We start from the raw sequence: 18,960 nt of genomic DNA, 5'->3' as shown, positions 1-18,960 counted from the left end.
TCATTGCGGAGTAATATTCCATTGTATATATATATGCCACAGTTTCTTTATCCATTCATCAATTGAAGGACATCTAGGTTGGTTCCACAATCTGGCTATGGTGAATTGAGCAGCAATGAACATTGATGTGGCTGTATCTCTGTAGTATGCTGATTTTAAGTCCTTTGGGTATAGGCCAAGGAGTGGGATAGTTGGGTCAAATGGTGTTTCCATTCCAAGCTTTCTGAGGAATCTCCACACTGCTTTCCAGAGTGGCTGCACTAATTTGCAACCCCACCAGCAATGTATGAGTGTTCCTTTTTCACCACATCCTCGCCAACACCAATTGTTGCTTGTGTTCTTGATAATCGCCATTCAAATTGGGGTGAGATGAAATCTTAGGGTAGTTTTGATTTGCATTTTCCTTATTACTAGGGATGTTGAACATTTTTTCATATATCTGTTGATTACTTGTGCATCTTCTTCTGTGAAGTGTCTGTTCATTTCCTTAGCCCATTTGTTGATTGGATTATTTGTATTCTTTGTGTAGAGTTTTTTGAGTTCTTTATAGATTCTGGAAATTAGCGCTCTATCTGAAGTATGATTGGCAAAGATATTCTCCCACTCTGTAGGCTCTCTCTTCACATTACTGATAGTTTCTTTGCTGAGAGAAAGCTTTTTAGTTTGAATCTATCCCAGTTGTTGATTCTTGCTTTTATTTCTTGTGCTTTGGGAGTCCTGTTAAGGAAGTCTGATCCTAAGCCAACAAGTTGAAGATTTGGACCTACTTTTTCTTCTTTAAGATGAAGGGTCTCTGGTCTGATTCCGAGGTCTTTGATCCATTTTGAGTTGAGTTTTGTGTAGGGTGAGAGATAGGGGTTTAATTTCATTCTATTGCATATGGTTTTCCAGTTTTCCCAGCACCATTTGTTGAAGAGGCTATCTTTTCTCCATTGCATATTTTTGGAACCATTGTCTAATATGAGAAAATTGTATTTATTTGGGTTTGTGTCCATGTCCTCTATTCTGTACCATTGATCTGCCTGTCTATTTTGGTACCAATACCATGCCATTTTTGTTACTATTGCTTTGTAGTAGAGTTGAAGATCTGGTATTGCAATATCCCCTGCTTCGCTCTTGCTACTGAGGATTGCTTTAGCTATTCTAGGTTTTTTATTCTTCCAGATGAATTTCATAATTGCTTGCTCTATTTCTGCAAGGTACATCATTGGGATTTTAATTGGAATTGCATTGAATCTGTATAGCACTTTAGGTAGTATAGCCATTTTGACAATATTAATTCTGCCTATCCAGGAACATGGGAGATCTTTCCATCTTCTAAGGTTTTCTTTAATTTCTTTCTTTAGTGTTCTGTAGTTCTCATTGTAGAGGTCTTTCACCTCTTTTGTGAGATTGATTCCCAAGTATATTATTTTTTTCGATGCTATTGTGAATGGGGTAGTTTTCCTAATTTCTGTTTCTGAAGATTCATCACTTATGTATAAAAATGCATTGGATTTATGAGCATTGATCTTGTAACCTGCTACTTTACTGAATTCACTTATGAGTTCTAAAAGTTTTCTGGTGGAATTTCCAGGTTCCTCTAAATATATAATCATGTCTTCAGCGAACAGGGATAGTTTGAGTTCTTCTTTTCCTATTCGTATCCCTTTAATTTCTTTTGTTTGTCTAATTGCTCTGGCTAGAGTCTCAAGGACGATGTTGAATAGAAGTGGTGAAAGAGGGCATCCCTGCCTTGTTCCAGTTTTTAGGGGGAACGCTTTCAGTTTTTCACCATTTAGAATGATATTAGCCATGGGCTTAGCGTAGATGGCCTTTACAATGTTAAGGAATGTTCCCACTACCCCAATTTTTTCTAGTGTTTTTAGCATGAAGGGATGCTGTATTTTATCAAATGCTTTTTTCTGCATCTATTGAAATAATCATGTGATTCTTAACTTTAAGTCTGTTGATGTGGTGAATGACATTTATTGATTTCCTGATGTTGAACCAACCTTGCATCCCTGGGATAAAACCCACTTGATCGTGGTGCACTATCTTTTTCATATATATTTGTATGCGATTTGCTAAAATTTTGTTGAGAATTTTTGTGTCGATGTTCATTAAGGATATTGGTCTGAAATTTTCTTTTCTCGATGTGTCTCTGTCTGGTTTAGGAATCAGGGTGATATTGGCTTCATAGAATGAGTTTGGGAGGGTTCCCTCCTCTTCTATTTCATGGAATAGTTTGAGGAGTATTGGAATGAGCTCTTCTTTAAAGGTTTTGTAGAACTCGGCTGAGAACCCATCTGGTCCTGGACTTTTCTTTGTTGGTAGGCTTTTGATGACCTCTTCTATTTCATTGCTTGAAATTGGTTTATTTAAGTTGTGTATGTCCTCCTCGTTCAGTTTAGGTAATTCATAAGTCTCTAGAAATTTGTTGATGTCTTTGAGGTTTTCTGTTTTGTTGGAGTATAGATTTTCGAAATAGCTTCTAATTATGTTTTGTATTTCACTCGTGTCTGTTGTGATGTTTCCTTGTTCATTCCAAATTTTAGTAATTTGAGTTTTTTCCCTCTTTCTCTTTGTTAGTGTGGCTAAGGGTTTATCAATTTTATTTATTTTTTCAAAGAACCAACTATTTATTTTGTTAATTTTTCCAATTGTTTCTTTTGTTTCGATTTCATTGATTTCGGCTCTGATTTTAACTATTTTCTGTCTTCTACTACTTTTGGTGTTGGTCTGCTCTTCTTTTTCTAGTGCTTTGAGCTGTAGTGTTAAGTCGTTTATTTGTTGATTTCTACTTCTTTTTTTGAATGCGCCCCATGAAATAAATCTTCCTCTAAGTACTGCTTTCATAGTGTCCCAGAGATTTTGATATGATGTGTCTTTGTTCTCGTTTACCTCTAAGAATTTTTTTATTTCCCTCCTGATGTCTTCTGTTATCCATTCATCATATAATAGTGTATTATTTAATCTCCAGGTATTGGAGAAGTTTCTGTTTTTTATTCTGTCATTTATTTCTAACTTCAATCCATTATGATCTGATAGAGTACAAGGTAGTATCTCTATCTTCTTGTATTTGCTAACAGTAGCTTTGTGGCATAAAATATGGTCTATTTTAGAGAAGGATCCATGTGCTGCTGAGAAGAAAGTGTATTCGTTCTTTGTTGGATGGTAAATTCTATATATGTCCATTAAGTCTAAGTTGTTGATTGTGTTGTTGAGATCTATAGTTTCTTTATTCAATTTTTGTCTGGAAGATCTATCCAGTGGTGAGAGAGGTGTGTTAAAATCGCCTAGTATTATTGTGTTGTGGTCTATTTGATTTCTGAAATTGAGAAGGACTTGTTTGACGTACGTGGATGAGCCAATGTTCGGGGCATAGATATTTATGATTGTTATGTCTTGCTGATTTATGCTTCCCTTAAGCAGCATGTAATGTCCTTCTTTATCCCTTCTGACTAGTTTTAGCTTGAAGTCCACATTATCTGAAATGAGGATGGATACTCCAGCTTTTTTGCTGTGTCCGTGTGCATGGTATGTTTTTCCCCATCCTTTCACCTTTAGTCTATGGGTGTCTCTTTCTATGAGATGAGTCTCCTGCAGGCAGCATATTGTTGGATTTTTCTTTTTAATCCAATCTGCCAGTCTATGTCTTTGATTGATGAGTTTAAGCCATTAACATTCAGGGTTATTATTGTGATATGATTTGTATTCCCAGTCAATTGACTCATATTTGTTTTTGACATGATTTGGTTTCTCCTTTATTTGGCTATTCCTTTAGGCTAGCGCTTCCTGTTGCTGATTTGCATCGTTGTTTTTCATCTCTTCCTCATGGAATATTTTGCTGAGCATGTTCTGTAATGCTGGCTTTCTTTTTGTAAATTCCTTTAGCTTTTGTTTATCATGGAAGGATCTTATTTCATCGTCAAATTTGAAGGTAAGTTTTGCTGGGTATAAGATTCTTGTTTGGCATCCATTTTCTTTCAGGGCTTGGTATATGTTGTTCCAGGCCCTTCTAGGTTTTAGGGTCTGGATTGAAAAATCTGCTGATATTCTTATTGCTTTCCCTCTGAATGTAATTTGATTCTTATCTCTTGAGGCTTTTAAAATTCTGTCTTTATGTTGTATGTTAGGTATTTTCATAATAATGTGCCTTGGTGTGGGTCTGTTGTAATTTTGTATGTTTGGAGTTCTATAAGCCTCTTGTATTTGGTTTTCCATTTCATTCTTCAAGTTTGGGAAATTTTCTGATATTATTTCATTGAATAGATTGTTCATTCCTTTGGTTTGTTTCTCTAAGCCTTCCTCAATCCCAATAATTCTTAAATTAGGCCTTTTCATGATATCCCATAATTCTTGTAGATTCTGTTCATGATTTCTTACCATCTTCTCTGTTTGGCCAACTTTGTTTTCAAGATTAAATAATTTGTCTTCAATGTCTGAGATTCTGTCTTCCAGGTGTTCTATCCTATTGGTTATGCTTTCTATGAAGTTTTTAACTTGGTTTATTGTTTCCTTCATTTCATGTATTTCAGTTTGCTTTTTTTTCTGTATCTCTAACTCTTTATTGAAACGGTCCCTTGCTTCCCATATTTGGTCTTTTAACTGTTGATTGGTGCGATCATTTAATGCCTGCATTTGCTCTTTCATCTCCTCCTTCAATGCCTGCATTTGCTCTTTCATCTCCTCATTTGCTTCCCTGATTGTTTTAATTACGTACATTCTGAACTCCCTTTCTGACATTTCTTCTGTTGTGCTGTCATTGGGTTTTATTGATGTAGTATCTAGGTTTGTTTGGGACATTTTCTTCCCTTGTTTTCTCATATTGGTCAGCTGTCAGTGGCACCTTGAGATATTGCAGATTTCCGCTATTGGCTTATAGTGTCCCGGTAGATTTCCAGTGTATCACCTCCCAGCCTTCAGTAGCCTGATGTCTTGGAGAAATTTGATAATGCAGTGCATCTGAAGAAAGCTGCCCCCAGCCCCCTACGGGTTCCAGGGTTTGGAGCTGGCTCTGTGCGGAAAGGCTCTCACTGGGGGCCTGCACCGTGCAGCTGGCCGTGTGGAAGGAGCCCATCGCCTGAGTGTGGAAGGCTACCTGGGGAAGACTCTAGCTGCCCTGCCCTGCTCTGATAAACCACCCCTATCTGTGCCTGCCACCCGGGCCGAGCTTTACCCCGTGGGCAGACTCACCTGTGGCTCTATTTCAGTCCAAGTCTCTCAATGCCTCCCCTTGTTAACTCCTGGGTTCTGGAGCAACTGGGGGTGCAGTCACCCTCTAGGCCGCCATCTTGGATCACCCCGTGGAATGAGCCTGTGGCCAGAGTGGGCAGAGCTGCATGAAGAGTTCTCTGGCTGCCCTGCCCTGATCCCAGAGGCTGCTTGTGGATCGAAGCTCTCCGTTGGTTCGGGGAATTGTGGCTGGTTCTATGTAGAATGCCGGGCTAGGGATATAACTCAGTCGGTAGAGTGCTTGCCTTGTGAGCACAAGGCCCTGGGTTCAATCCCCAGCACCGCAAAAAAAAAAAAAAAAAAGAATGCCTCTCACTGGGCGGTCTGGTCCGAGAAGCTAGCCTTGAAAGGCGCCTCCCACCGCAGGGGTCCAGGCTACTTGGGGAGGTCTCTGGCTGCCCTGTCCTGGTCCCTGAAGCTGCTTGCATGCCGGAGTACGCTGCGCTGCGCTGGCTCTGGAACTTGGAGCTTGTTCTGGTCAGAAAGGCTCTCACTAGCGGGCCAGTTCCGTTCCGAGAACCTGGAGAAGCTGGCTGTGTGGGCGGGGCCCACCGCCGGAGTGCGCAGAGCTGCCTGGGGAAGACTCTAGCTGCCCTGCCCGGATCCGATATGCCACCTCTATCTGGGCCTGCCACCCGGGCCGAGCTTTACCCAGTGGGCAGACTCACCTGTGGCTCTATTTCAGTCCGAGTCTCTCAATGCCTCCCCTTCTTAACTCCTGGTTTCTGGAGCGACTGGGGGTGCAGTCACCCTCTAGGCCGCCATCTTGGATCGCCCAGTAATTTAGTTTTGAGAAGGAAGTGACTCTGCCCATTTTCAAATTGATTCCTAAAACCAAACTTTGTTGCTCTCCAGTTGGTATGTTTACCTCACCTTTTCAACTCTGCCTTTTTCCCTTTAATGCTGCAATACAAATAATATTAAAAAAGAAATGATATGTGAAACTAATTGACAAATGTTTATGCTCTTATTAGACAACTTGATGAAGGTCCATTAGCTTATGAATTTCTTTTTTTAAAATATTTTTTAGTCATCAATGGACCTTATTTTATTTATTTATTTATTTGCGGTGCTAAGAATTGAACCCAGTGCCTCACACATGGCAAATGCTCTACCACTGAGCCACAACCCCAGTTCAGCTTATGAATTTCTAAGGCTAGTACATGGAACCTATGTGTATAGAGACATCCTTGAAAAAGGTTTCATAAAAAGAAACATGTAACTTGGTGAAAAAATTAGTAAGGCATATTAATGTTTGCATAAGATGATATAAACTGATCGTATTGATTTTTACTGAGAAAATAATCTGAAATGAAAGAACATTTACATGAAGCAAAATCGTCTCTTTTATCAGATTCAGTTCAGTTCAACAAACATTTATGAAATGCTCCAAAGTATCAGATATTACTCTTTGCTCTGGTAATGCCGAAGAAGTTTCCCCCTTCTTACCCTTCAGTTCAGAGTAGTGAAAGTAAGCTATGTGGGCATATATTTTGGTACAATATAATAAATGAAATAATAATAGCACATTCTTAGTTTTCAGATATCAGTTACTTATTTCAAAGCAGTTCTTAGAAAGTGATTTATTTTCTTAATGGACGTTACCAAGTTCTAATTGCCTTGTTTGGCAAAAATAATTTTAGCTTTGTGCAGACACATTGAGACATGAGAAGATGCTGTCAAACATAAGCAATTATTTCAGAATTTATGCCTGCATTTCTCTGTATATTATAATGCATATACATGAATGTTATACATACACATTTCAAGTGTATATTTTACATATATATTTTAATTATCAGCATATGTTAATCCAGAGTCTGTGGTCATTATACAAGCTAACATAGAGTGTGGATAATACCAGCAATAAAAACTATATCTAGGCTAGTTCCTTCAAAAACAAAACAAAACGGAAAACAAAAACCAAGGAAAATGATTTGCTCTATGGAGTTAAATATTTTGAGGTCAATTCATTATTTAAGAAATTTGAGGTACAAATCAATTTTCAATCTCACTATTGTGGCACCATGTCTTTTCTTATAGAATAAGATATTGTTTATTGGCAAACTATTATCCAGTTCCTGAAGGAACATCTGATCTGTACAAGTGTTAGCATTACCTTTAGTTCTGAATCCATCACTGTGACAGCCTTTTGGACAAGTTGGATTTGGCAAATAGCTTAATATAATTAATTCAAGTAAAGCATGAATTGTTAAAAATGATATGGAAATAACTAGAGGCAAAGTGTGATTTCTTGATAATCTCAGAATTTTAGTAAAGGTCTTAAAGACCAAAAGAAGAGTTACCACCTATTCAACAAGATATGCCACGTGATTGTGACATTGCTGTTGAGACCTGTTTGCTCATTTTTCATTTTCTGAATTTATATTTTCAAAGATTTTTTTTTTTTGAGGATGCCTATGGAGGGATAATGATGTAATAATGCCAGGCTCATTCCTCAGTGGATGCCAAATGTAGGGTCTTATAAAGCACACTGAAGAAACTGAAGGATTGCTATCCGACTTAAGTCTAAAACGTCTTAGAATTGAAAAGTTTGTCTGATTGTTTTTTGTCTTTAGGAATAAGCTAAATACAGGAACTGGGCTGATGGAGAATGGGATGCACATCAATGATTTGGCTTGGTCAGATGAGCATACCTGTGTTGGTAGCTGGACTCGTTTCATCTTAAAATAATCAAACCTACAAGAGGTGTTTGCAATGACTACGGGACCCCACAAACAGGAACATTTTAGGTCTTTACACTGAATCACTGAGAATGAGAGTACACTGTAAGTGGCTAATTCATAATGGCACTGCGGCATCATGGAGCTATGGCTGAGATGATCCGGTGTTGCACTTTCTTAATAATTGACAAATATGCATGCCTCCCAAAAGGAGCTTGGGAGTACACATCCCACCATCCTCTGGACACTTGCCAATGAGAACTAACGGAATTGAGTTAGGTTATCTTATGCCCCTCTCTCCCTTATTCCTACCATGTAAAGCTAGGAATTGCACAGAGATTGGCTAGGAATTAACACAGAGTTAATAGTAAAATGCTAAGCATTCTATCTACATTTGCCCAGGTAGGAGCCAGATTGAGTTTGATAAAAAGCAATGTTTTGAATTGAAATCAAGATCGTATCTCCAAAATCCAAATATAACACAAATTACAAACTTAAAACTGATGTTATGTCTTAAATACTGCAAAAGACCAGAAACATCATAAAGATTTTGAAGAATCAGTATAGGAGAGGAAGAGAAATACTGTTTCTGGAAAAATCATTCTATTAAAAATAAATCTTTCAAGAGAAAATTCTATACGCATAGTCTAAAGAATTTCCTTTAACTTGAAATAGAGGAATGAGCAAACATACATGTACACAAATACATGTATGTATGCTCACTGATCTATCTATCTATATATATATATATAAAGTATATACATATATATAAAATGTATGTGCATATATATGCACAGATGTTTGTGTGTGTGTATATACATATATATATTTATATATGATGAAAGTTTTAGGTCTTAACTTTATATAAGAATTCATTGAGCATTGCTTCTTTAAAAAATAGTTTTCACCATTTTTTAAAATAATCAATTAGTTGAAGAGACGTAAGAGGTCATATGTCTGCAGATACCACTGAAACCACAAGTAAGACAAAATGAAACACAGCAAATGAATGGACATGTTCAAAAGTTCTTACAGATGCTGACTCATAAATCCAATTTGACAGCAATTTTCAGCAGGTTGTCTTTGTCAGTTCTTTCCAAAATATTATTTTGTTTTCTGAGAAGCTTTGTTTTAAAATTTCCATATCAATTTATCACTTTTTTACACAGTAATTATTTAAATGATCAGTATGAATTATATCAGACATAAATGTATCTGAGAACCAGATATATGAGAAGTATTGGAAGAAACATGTGAACATAGGAGAGAAGGTCATTTAAAACATGCCCCTCCAGAGGCCAGGAGATCAGGGAGCTGCTGACCTGGGACTGGAACACAACCTGGTGGACTCCACAGCATGACTGCAGACATGAAAAAAATCAGTCACAAAATCCTGAAATAGCTGAGTATTTAGGTAGAAGCAAGAACAAAGGAGTAATAAATGGAAGTTTAAGAAGTACAGACTAATTTGGGGAGGTATGCTTTTCAGGCAATCAATGGTATCAACTGCCCCAAATTGACAATTATACACTAGTTTGCCTAAACTCTCCCCGTCAATTGACTCAGCTACAAGATTGGTCCTGCTGTCAATGAATATTTTAGACATGTTTTTCAATGTCCCTTGATTTAATCAGGGTCATGGCTGAAATTAATGCCTTAGTACATACATACCCTACTTAAATATATTTAACATTGTCATATATGCTCAATTTTATTTTAGTAAATATTATAGATTTTATTGTCGTGTAGCAACTATTATTTTTTTTTATTATTTTATTGTAAACAATGGGATACATGTTGTTTCTCTGTTGGTACATGGAGTAAAGGCATACCATTTGTGTAATCATAAATTTACATAGAGTAATGCTGTTTGATTCATTTAGTTATTTTTTTCCCTTCCGCCCCACCACTCCCACCCCTCTTTTCCCTCTATACAGTCCTTCCTTCCTCCATTCTTGCCCCCCTCCCTAACCCTAACTCTAAATCTAACACTAACCCCTCCCACCCTCCATTATGTGTCATCATCCACTTATTAGTGATATCATTCGTCCTTTGTTTTTTTGAGATTGGCTTATCTGACTTAGCATGATATTTTCCAATTTCATCCATTTGCCTGCAAATGCCATAATTTTATCATTCTTTATGGCTGAGTAATATTCCATTGTATATATATACCACAGTTTCTTTATCCATTCATCAATTGAAGGACATCTAGGTTGGTTCCACAATCTGGCTATTGTGAACTGAGCAGCTATGAACATTGATGTGGCTGTATCTCTGTAATATAGTGATTTTAAGTCCTTTGGGTATAGGCCAAGGAGTGGGATAGCTGGGTCAAATGGTGGTTCCATTCCAAGTTTTCTAAGGAGTTTCCACACTGCTTTCCAGAGTGGCTGCACTAATTTGCAGCCCCACCAGCAATGTATGAGTGTACCTTTCTCCCCACATCCTCGCCTACACCTGTTGTTGCTTGTATTCTTGATAATTGCCATTCTAATTGGGGTGAGATGGAATCTTAGGGTGGTTTTGATTTGCATTTCTGTTATTACTAGAGATGTTGAACATTTTTTCATATGTTTGTTGATTGCTTGTAGATCTTCTTCTGTGAAGTGTCTGTTCATTTCCTTAGCCCATTTGTCAATTGGATTATTTGCATTCTTGGTGTACAGTTTTTTGAGTTCTTTATAGATTCTGGAGATTAGTGCTCTCTCTGAAGTATGATTGGCAAAGATTTTCTCCCACTCTGTAGGCTCTTTCTTCGCATTGCTGATAGTTTCCTTTGCTGAGAGAAAGCTTTTTAGTTTGAATCTATCCCAGTTATTGATTCTTGCTTTTATTTCTTGTGCTATGGGAGTCCTGTTGAGGAAGTCTGGTCCTAAGCCGACATGTTGAAGCTCTGGACCTACTTTTTCTTCTATAAGATGCACTGTCTCTGGTCTGATTCCGAGGTCCTTAATCCATTTTGAGTTTAGTTTCGTGCATGGTGAGAGATATGGGTTTAGTTTCATTCTGTTGCATATGGATTTCCAATTCTCCCAGCACCATTTGTTGAAGAGGCTATCTTTTCTTCATTGCATATTTTTGGCCCCTTTGTCTAGTATGAGAAAATTGTATTTATTTGGGTTTGTGTTCGTGTCTTCTATTCGGTACCATTGATCCACCTTTCTATTTTGGTACCAATACCATGCCGTTTTTGTTACTATTGCTTTGTAGTAGAGTTGAAGATCTGGTATTGCAATATCCCCTGCTTCGCTCTTTCTACTGAGGATTGCTTTAGATATTCTGGGTTTTTTATTCTTCCAGATGAATTTCATAATTGCTTGCTCTATTTCTGCAAGGTACATCATTGGGATTTTAATTGGAATTGCATTGAATCTGTATAGCACTTTAGGTAGTATGGCCATTTTGACAATATTAATTCTTCCTATCCAAGAACATGGGAGATCTTTCCATCTTCTGAGGTTTTCTTTAATTTCTTTCTTTAGTGTTCTGTAGTTCTCATTGTAGAGGTCTTTCACCTCTTTTGTGAGATTGATTCCCAAGTATTTTATTTTTTTCGGTGCTATTGTGAATGGGGTAGTTTTCCTGATTTCTTTTTCTGAAGATTCATCACTTATGTATAAAAACGCCTTAGATTTATGTGCATTGATCTTATATCCCGCTACTTTACTGAATTCAAGTATGAGATCTAAAAGTTTTCTGGTGGAATTTCCTGGTTCCTCTAAGTATATAATCATATCATCAGCAAACAGGGATAGTTTGAGTTCTTCTTTTCCTATTCGTATCCCTTTAATTTCTTTTGTTTGTCTAATTGCTCTGGCTAGAGTTTCAAGGACGATATTGAAAAGAAGTGGTGAAAGAGGGCATCCCTGCCTTGTTCAAGTTTTAAGGGGGAATGCTTTCAGTTTTTCACCATTTAGAATGATATTAGCCATAAGCTTAGCATAGATGGCCTTTACAATGTTAAGGAATATTCCCACTATCCCTATTTTTTCTAGTGTTTTGAGCATGAAGGGTGCTGTATTTATCAAATGCTTTTTTCTGCATCTATTGAAATAATCATGTGATTCTTGACTTTAGGTCTATTGATATGGTGAATTACATTTATTGATTTCCTGATGTTGAACCAACCTTGCATCCCTGGAATGAAACCCACTTGATCATGGTGCACTATCTTTTTAATATGTTTTTGTATGCGATTTGCTAAAATTTTGTTGAGAATTTTTGCGTCGATGTTCATTAATGATATTGGTCTGAAATTTTCTTTCCTCGATGTGTCTCTGTCTGGTTTAGGTATCAGGGTGATATTGGCTTCTTAGAACGAGTTTGGGAGGGTTCCCTCCTCTTCCATTTTATGGAATACTTTGAGAAGTATTGGAATGAGCTCTTCTTTAAAGGTTTTGTAGAACTCGGCTGAAAACCTATCTGGTCCTGAACTTTTCTTTGTCGGTAGGCTTTGATGACTTCATCTATTTCATTACTTGAAATTGGTCTATTTAAATTGTGTATGTCCTCCTCGTTCAGTTTAGGCAATTCATATGTCTCTAGAAACCTGTTGATGTCTTTGAAATTTTCTATTTTGTTGGAGTATAGATTTTCAAAATAGCTTCTAATTATGTTTTGTATTTCAGTCATGTCTGTTGTGATATTTCCTTGTTCATTCTGAATTTTAGTAATTTGGGTTTTCTCTGGTCTTCTCTTTGTTAGTGTGGCTAAAGGTTTATCAATTTTGTTTATTTTTTCAAAGAACCAACTATTTATTTTGTCAATTTTTTGTATTGTTTCTTTTGTTTCAATTTCATTGATTTCAGCTCTGAGTTTAACTATTTCCTGTCTTCTACTACTTTTGGTGTTGGTCTGTTCTTCTTTTTCTAGGGCTTTGAGCTGCATTGTTAGGTTGTTTATTTGTTGAGTTTTACTTCTTTTATTAAATGCGCTCCATGAAATAAATTTTCCTCCTAAGTACTGCTTTCATAGTGTCCCAGAGATTTTGATATGATGTTTCCTTGTTCTCATTTACCCTAAGAATTTTTTAATTTCCTTCCTAATATCTTCTGTTATCCATTCATCATATAATAGCATATTGTTCAATCTCCAGGTGTTGGAGTAGTTTCTGTTTTTTACTCTTTCGTTTATTTCTAACTTCAATCCATTATGATCTGATAGAATACAAGGTAGTGTCTCTATCTTCTTGTATTTGCTAACATTAGCTTTGTGGCATAATATATGGTCTATTTTCAAGAAGGATCCATGTGCTGCTGGGAAGAAAGTGTATTCGCTCTTGGTTGGATGGTATATTATAAATGTCTGTTAAGTCTAAATTATTGATTGTGTTATTGAGATCTATGGTTTCCTTGTTCAATTTTTGTTTGGAAGATCTGTCCAGTGGTGAGAGAGGCATGTTAAAATCACCTAGTATTATTGTGATACGGTCTTTTTGGTTTCTAAAATTGAGAAGGATTTGTTTGACATACATGGATGAGCCACTGTTTGGGGCATAGATGTTTATGATTGTTATATCTTGCTGATTTATGCTTCCCTTAAGCAGTATGTAATGTCCTTCTTTATCCCTTCTGACTAACTTTGGCTTGAAGTCCACATTATCTGAAATGAGGATGGATACTCCAGCTTTTTTGCTGAGTCCATGTGCATGGTATGTTTTTCCCCATCCTTTCACCTTTAGTCTATGGGTATCTCTTTCTATGAGGTGAGTCTCTTGCAGGCAGCATATTGTTGGATCTTTCTTTTTCATCCAATCTGCTAGTCTATGTCTTTTGATTGATAAATTTAGACCATTAATATTCAGGGTTATTATTGAGATATGATTTGTATTCCCGGTCATTTGGTTCATTTTAAAAATTTTATTTATTTATTTATTTTTTGACACAACTTGGTTCCTCCTTTATTTGACAGTTCCTTTAGGATATTTCCTCCCTTTGCTGATTTGCTTCTTTGTGTTTTATCTCTTCCTCATGGAATATTTTGCTGAGCATGTTCTGTAATGCTGGCTTTCTTTTTGTAAATTCTTTTAGCTTTTGTTTATCATGGAATGATTTTATTTCATCTTCAAATTTGAAGGTAAGTTTTGCTGGGTATAAGATTCTTGGTTGGCATCCATTTTCTTTCAGAGCTTGAAAAATGTTGTTCCAGGCCCTTCTAGCTTTTAGGGTCTGGATTGAAAAATCTGCTGATATCCGTATTGGTTTCCCCCTGAATGTAATTTGGTTCTTTTCTCTCACAGCCTTTAAAATTCTGTCTTTATTTTGTATGTTCAGTATTTTCATTATAATGTGCCTTGGTGTGGGTCTGTTGTAATTTTGTGTATTTGGAGTCCTATAAGCCTCTTGGACTTGATTTTCCATTTCATTCTTCAAATTTGGGAAATGTTCTGATATTATTTCATTGAATAGATTGTTCATTCCTTTGGTTTGTTTCTCTAAGCCTTCCTCAATCCCAATAATTCTCAAATTTGGCCTTTTCATGATATCCCATAATTCTTGTAGATTCTGTTCTTGATTTCTTACCATCTTCTCTGTTTGTTCAACTTTGTTTTCAAGGTTAAATATTTTGTCTTCAATATCTGAGGTTTTGTCTTCCAGGTGTTCTATCCTATTGGTTGTGTTTTCTATGGAGTTCTTAATTTGGTTTATTGTTTCCTTCATTTCAAGGATTTCTGTTTGTTTTTTTTTTCAATATCTCTAACTCTTTATTGAAATGAGCTTTTGCTTCCTGTATTTGCTCTTTTAACTGTCGATTGGTGCTATCATTCAATGCCTGCATTTGCTCTTTCATCTCATCATTCAATGCCTGCATTTGCTCTTTCATGTCATCATTCAATGCCTGCATTTGCTCTTTTTCTCATCGTTTGCTTCCCTAATCATTTTAATTATGTACATTCTGAACTCCCTTTCTGTCATTTCTTCTGCCATGCTGTCGTTGGATTTTATTGTTGTATCATCTAGATTTGTTTGGGGCATTTTCTTCCCTTGTTTTCTCATATTGTTCAGGAATCAGTGGGTCCTGAAGATATTGCAGATATCCTCTATTGACTTATAATGTCCCTGAAGATTGCTAGTATATCCCCTCTTATCCTTCAGTAGCCTGCAGACTTGGAGGAAGTTGAGAATGCGGTGCTCCACAAGGGATCTCTAGGGATGGTGACCCTCAGGTGGGGTATATTCCCTGATAGTGGGCAGAGGTGCCTCCACTTGTTGACCAATGGTCATCCAAAGGGGAACTAGGCTGCAGGCTGAGGCAAGGTCTGTTTATGCCTGTGTCTCTGGTTTTACTGTCCTTGTGGGAAAACCTCACCCGGCAGGGATGACTCACCCAGTGGGGAGGTCTCGCTGGTCAGTTCCCCTCCTAGAGGTTCCCCTCAATCCACAACTACTGCCTGGGCTGGGCTGTCTTCCTCTGCTATGTTCCCAGGGGCCCGGACCTACCTCCTGGGCCTGGGAGCCTCACCCTTCGCAGACAAGTCTCCTTAGGTTGCCTCTCCTCAGAGAATCTGCCCGCAGTCCTGGAAACTTAGCTCTGCCCCTAGGCGTGTCTCTGTGCGGCTCTTCCAGCAAGAAGCTGGTCCTGGGACCCTGCTCTGCACCTAATCGCCTGGCTATGCGGCCCCTCCTCTGAGCCGCCACCTGGAGCCCCGTACAATAGCTCCAAGACCCAGAGACCCACCACACACCTCCTCCTCCGGACAGCCGCCCGGTTTCCGACGCAGTCACTAGAAGTCCAAGCAACTCACTTCACGTCACCTCCTCCTGCCAACCGCCCATAGCCCTAGGCAGTCACTCCGAGTCCAAGTGACCCACCCTGTTCCTCCTCCTCCTCGGGGTAGCACCCCGGGTGTTCAGGAGTGGTCGCTTTGAGTCCAAACAACTCACCACTCGCCTCCTCCTCTGGCAACCGCCTGTGGCTCTGATGCAGTCACTCCTAGACCAAGCGACGCCCCCGCTTCTCCTCTTCCTCCGGGCAACCCCCTGGTGTTCGGAAGTGGTCGTTCTGAGTCCAAACAACTCGCCACGCAGCAACTCCTCTGGCAACCGCCTGTAGCTCTGATGTAGCCACTCCTAGACTAAGCGACCCGCCACGTTCCTCCTCTTCCTCCAGGCAATCCCCCGGTGTTCAGAAGCGGTCGTTCTGAGTCCAAACAGCTCGCCACGCAGCTCCTCCTCAAGCAGCCGCCTGTAGCTCTGATGCAGTCACTCCTAGACCAAGCGACCCGCCGCGCTTCTCCTCTTCCTCCGGGCAACCCCCCGGTGTTCAGGAGTGGTCGTTCTGAGTCCAAACAACTCACCATTCATCTCCTCCTCTGGCAACCACCCTTAGCTCTGATGCAGTCACTCCTAGACCAAGCGACCTGCTGCGCTTCTCCTCTTCCTCCGGGCAGCCCCCCGGTGTTCAGAAGCGATCTTTCTGAGTCCAAACAGCTCGCCATGCAGCTCCTCCTCAGGCAGCCGCCCGGAGCCCCAGTGGTTGCTCTGAGTCCAAGTGCTGAGCTGAGCCGCCTCCTCTGCGATTATCCCAGTTGTTCGTGTTTACCGCTCCAGTGGGGGGAGGGGCGTCTCGCCGAGCAACTCTACTTCACAAAGTTCCCTGCTTTCCAGGGCTACTGCCCCATCCAGGACGCCTCCCCAATGGGAGAGACTCACCCGGCGGCTTTGAGTTGGTCCCAAGTCTCTCACTATCTCCTCTTTTGAATCCTGCATCGTGGAGCAACATGAAATGCAGCCGCCCTCTAGTCCACCATCTTGAAACCTCCCAACTATTATTTTTAAAAGAATAAATACAATAAAAATAGAGTAGAGGAAGTGATTGTTTCATATGAATACCATTTTACTTGATATCATATATACAGAAATAAATGATTTACCCAGGAATTTACCTAGGAAAAAACTTCTTATGGTTTGGAAGGTAGAGTCACCTATCCTTGGACTTGGAAACTTCCAGTGGAATATTCATTCAGAAGCACATTTAAGACCTTTTATAAGAAATGAAAAGCTCAGGAGAAAATGTTTTGGCTGACAGAGAAACATACTTTGCTTTTAGAGTCTATGTTTGTATTCTAATACTTCACACAAAAATCTATTCTTAAAGAGGAAAAAATAAAAAAAATCCCAGAAATAAGACAAAAATCTACTTTTGAAAGTAAAATATTTTCATCTAACCATAGTTAGAAAAAGAAGTGGAAATCAGTATGTGATTTCAGATGATTGCATGTTTTTATAACTCTTAGGAAAAACTACATCAGCGCTCCCGTTGCCAGTTGCCAAGAGGTTCAGATTTAAAGGTAGCATCTGTACAGAGATTCTGTGTTGTAATGATAAACGCCTCTTAGAATTGAACTACAAGGTAAATAGTCACACTTTTTAAAAATTTTTAAAACGTTTATCTTTGAACGGTTACAAAGAAATCAACTTCACTGAAAATACTCTAAAAACATTGCAAATATTTATTTGTAATATTGAATTTCTTTAAAATGAAAACAAAAGCAACTGGAGACATACCTCACTTTAAGAAGGAACTTTAAAAATGTTTGCTAAAAATCAAATGTAAACCTAAATAACCAGGCATGTAATGAAAATAGATGATTGAGAGTTGCTTCATAGGGATTACATATGGTTTTAAAATTATTTTCTAGTAGAATAATGCTATAAAGAAAACAAGATATTTTAAAGAAGGCAGATTGGGATTCGTGGATATTGCTTTCAGGGGATTAATAGTTAAGTGACAGGTGATTCAGCAGCTGCCAGTGGAGTAAAAGATGTAATTACCACTGGTGTTTGATGTGATTAGCGTATTTTATACTTACCTACATTTGAATCCGCATTAAAGAAGGTGTGAAATTTTCACCTTTTCTGCTTTCAATTTGTTTGGTACTTTGGCATACTTCTATGATAGTTCCTCTACTTAAATAAATTTTAATCTATTTTAATTAAAGATACCTTCAGGCTACAATGTTTCATTGGACATTGGAATGGGAATGCAATAAGCAGAAGTCTCACTAATGGAGGAAATGCTTAAGAGATCAAAGTCATAGACTAGTGTTACCCCCTACTGTTTGGAGACAGAAAAAGTGAGTGGAAAATTGGTTTTGTGGGAATCCAGACATTTGAGTCCATATGTCACAGCAATGTACCTATGTATGTCATTAAAATATTAGAGTTTCAACTAATCCTTCTTCATTTAATCCTTCATTCAATATGATATAATCCCTCTCTTTCCTGTTTTCATTCATTAATTTACCCTTGTCTTATGAGTAACCACTGAGTTAGGTATCACACTGCATTCTGGGGATGCAGTAATGGGCAATTTTTTACAAGGTCCCTGCCCTCATGAAGGAACATCACAGAGGAAGGAACTTTAAGCATCAGCCAGAAATACATATAATATTTTCATTCAGTCATAATTGCTACGTGGAACAATAGTCAATTGAAAGATGAAACCCAGGTAAGAAAAAGTTTGAAATTAAAAAAAAAAAAAATAATATGTTGAGCCCTGTTTAAAGGGAGCAAAAAGCTCTATGTAGTTTGTTGGAAGACCATCGCACTGGGAAGAACTCGGACTGCACGTAGTTAAAAGACTTTTTGTGTTCCCTAGAGAGCAAACCTGCAGTGTTTGGAATAAGCAGTAGGAAGAATGGTAGAAGAGGAGGTCAAACAATAGTCTGGGGTCAGATCAAATCGCATGGCAAAAGCTGTGATGAAGCAATGCATTTTATTCTAAAGTGTTACAGATGTGATCAGGAGAATTACATGTTCTGATTCAAAATGAGGATTCTTGATACGATGTGGAAAACAGACTCTAGGACTATAAGATGGATAGTAAGGTGAGCCACGTGGAAGATTTACCAGCACCACAGGCAGACTGAAGTGTGGAACAGCTGAAGCAGCACTGGAAGAGGTCATGAAGACTCAGCCCATTTCAGATAGTCTCAAAATCACGCAGAACAGAGTGGCAATGTGTTCTAAAGGAGAGAAAACAAGCATGACTTCTAATGTTCTGTACATGGGACCATAGGATAGGTTAGCACCATTTTACAAAGACTGGAGAGGAG

Source organism: Sciurus carolinensis, chromosome 10 (genome assembly GCF_902686445.1).
Source record: "Sciurus carolinensis chromosome 10, mSciCar1.2, whole genome shotgun sequence".
Taxonomy (NCBI): domain Eukaryota; kingdom Metazoa; phylum Chordata; class Mammalia; order Rodentia; family Sciuridae; genus Sciurus; species Sciurus carolinensis.
This window is presented reverse-complemented; position numbering follows the sequence as displayed.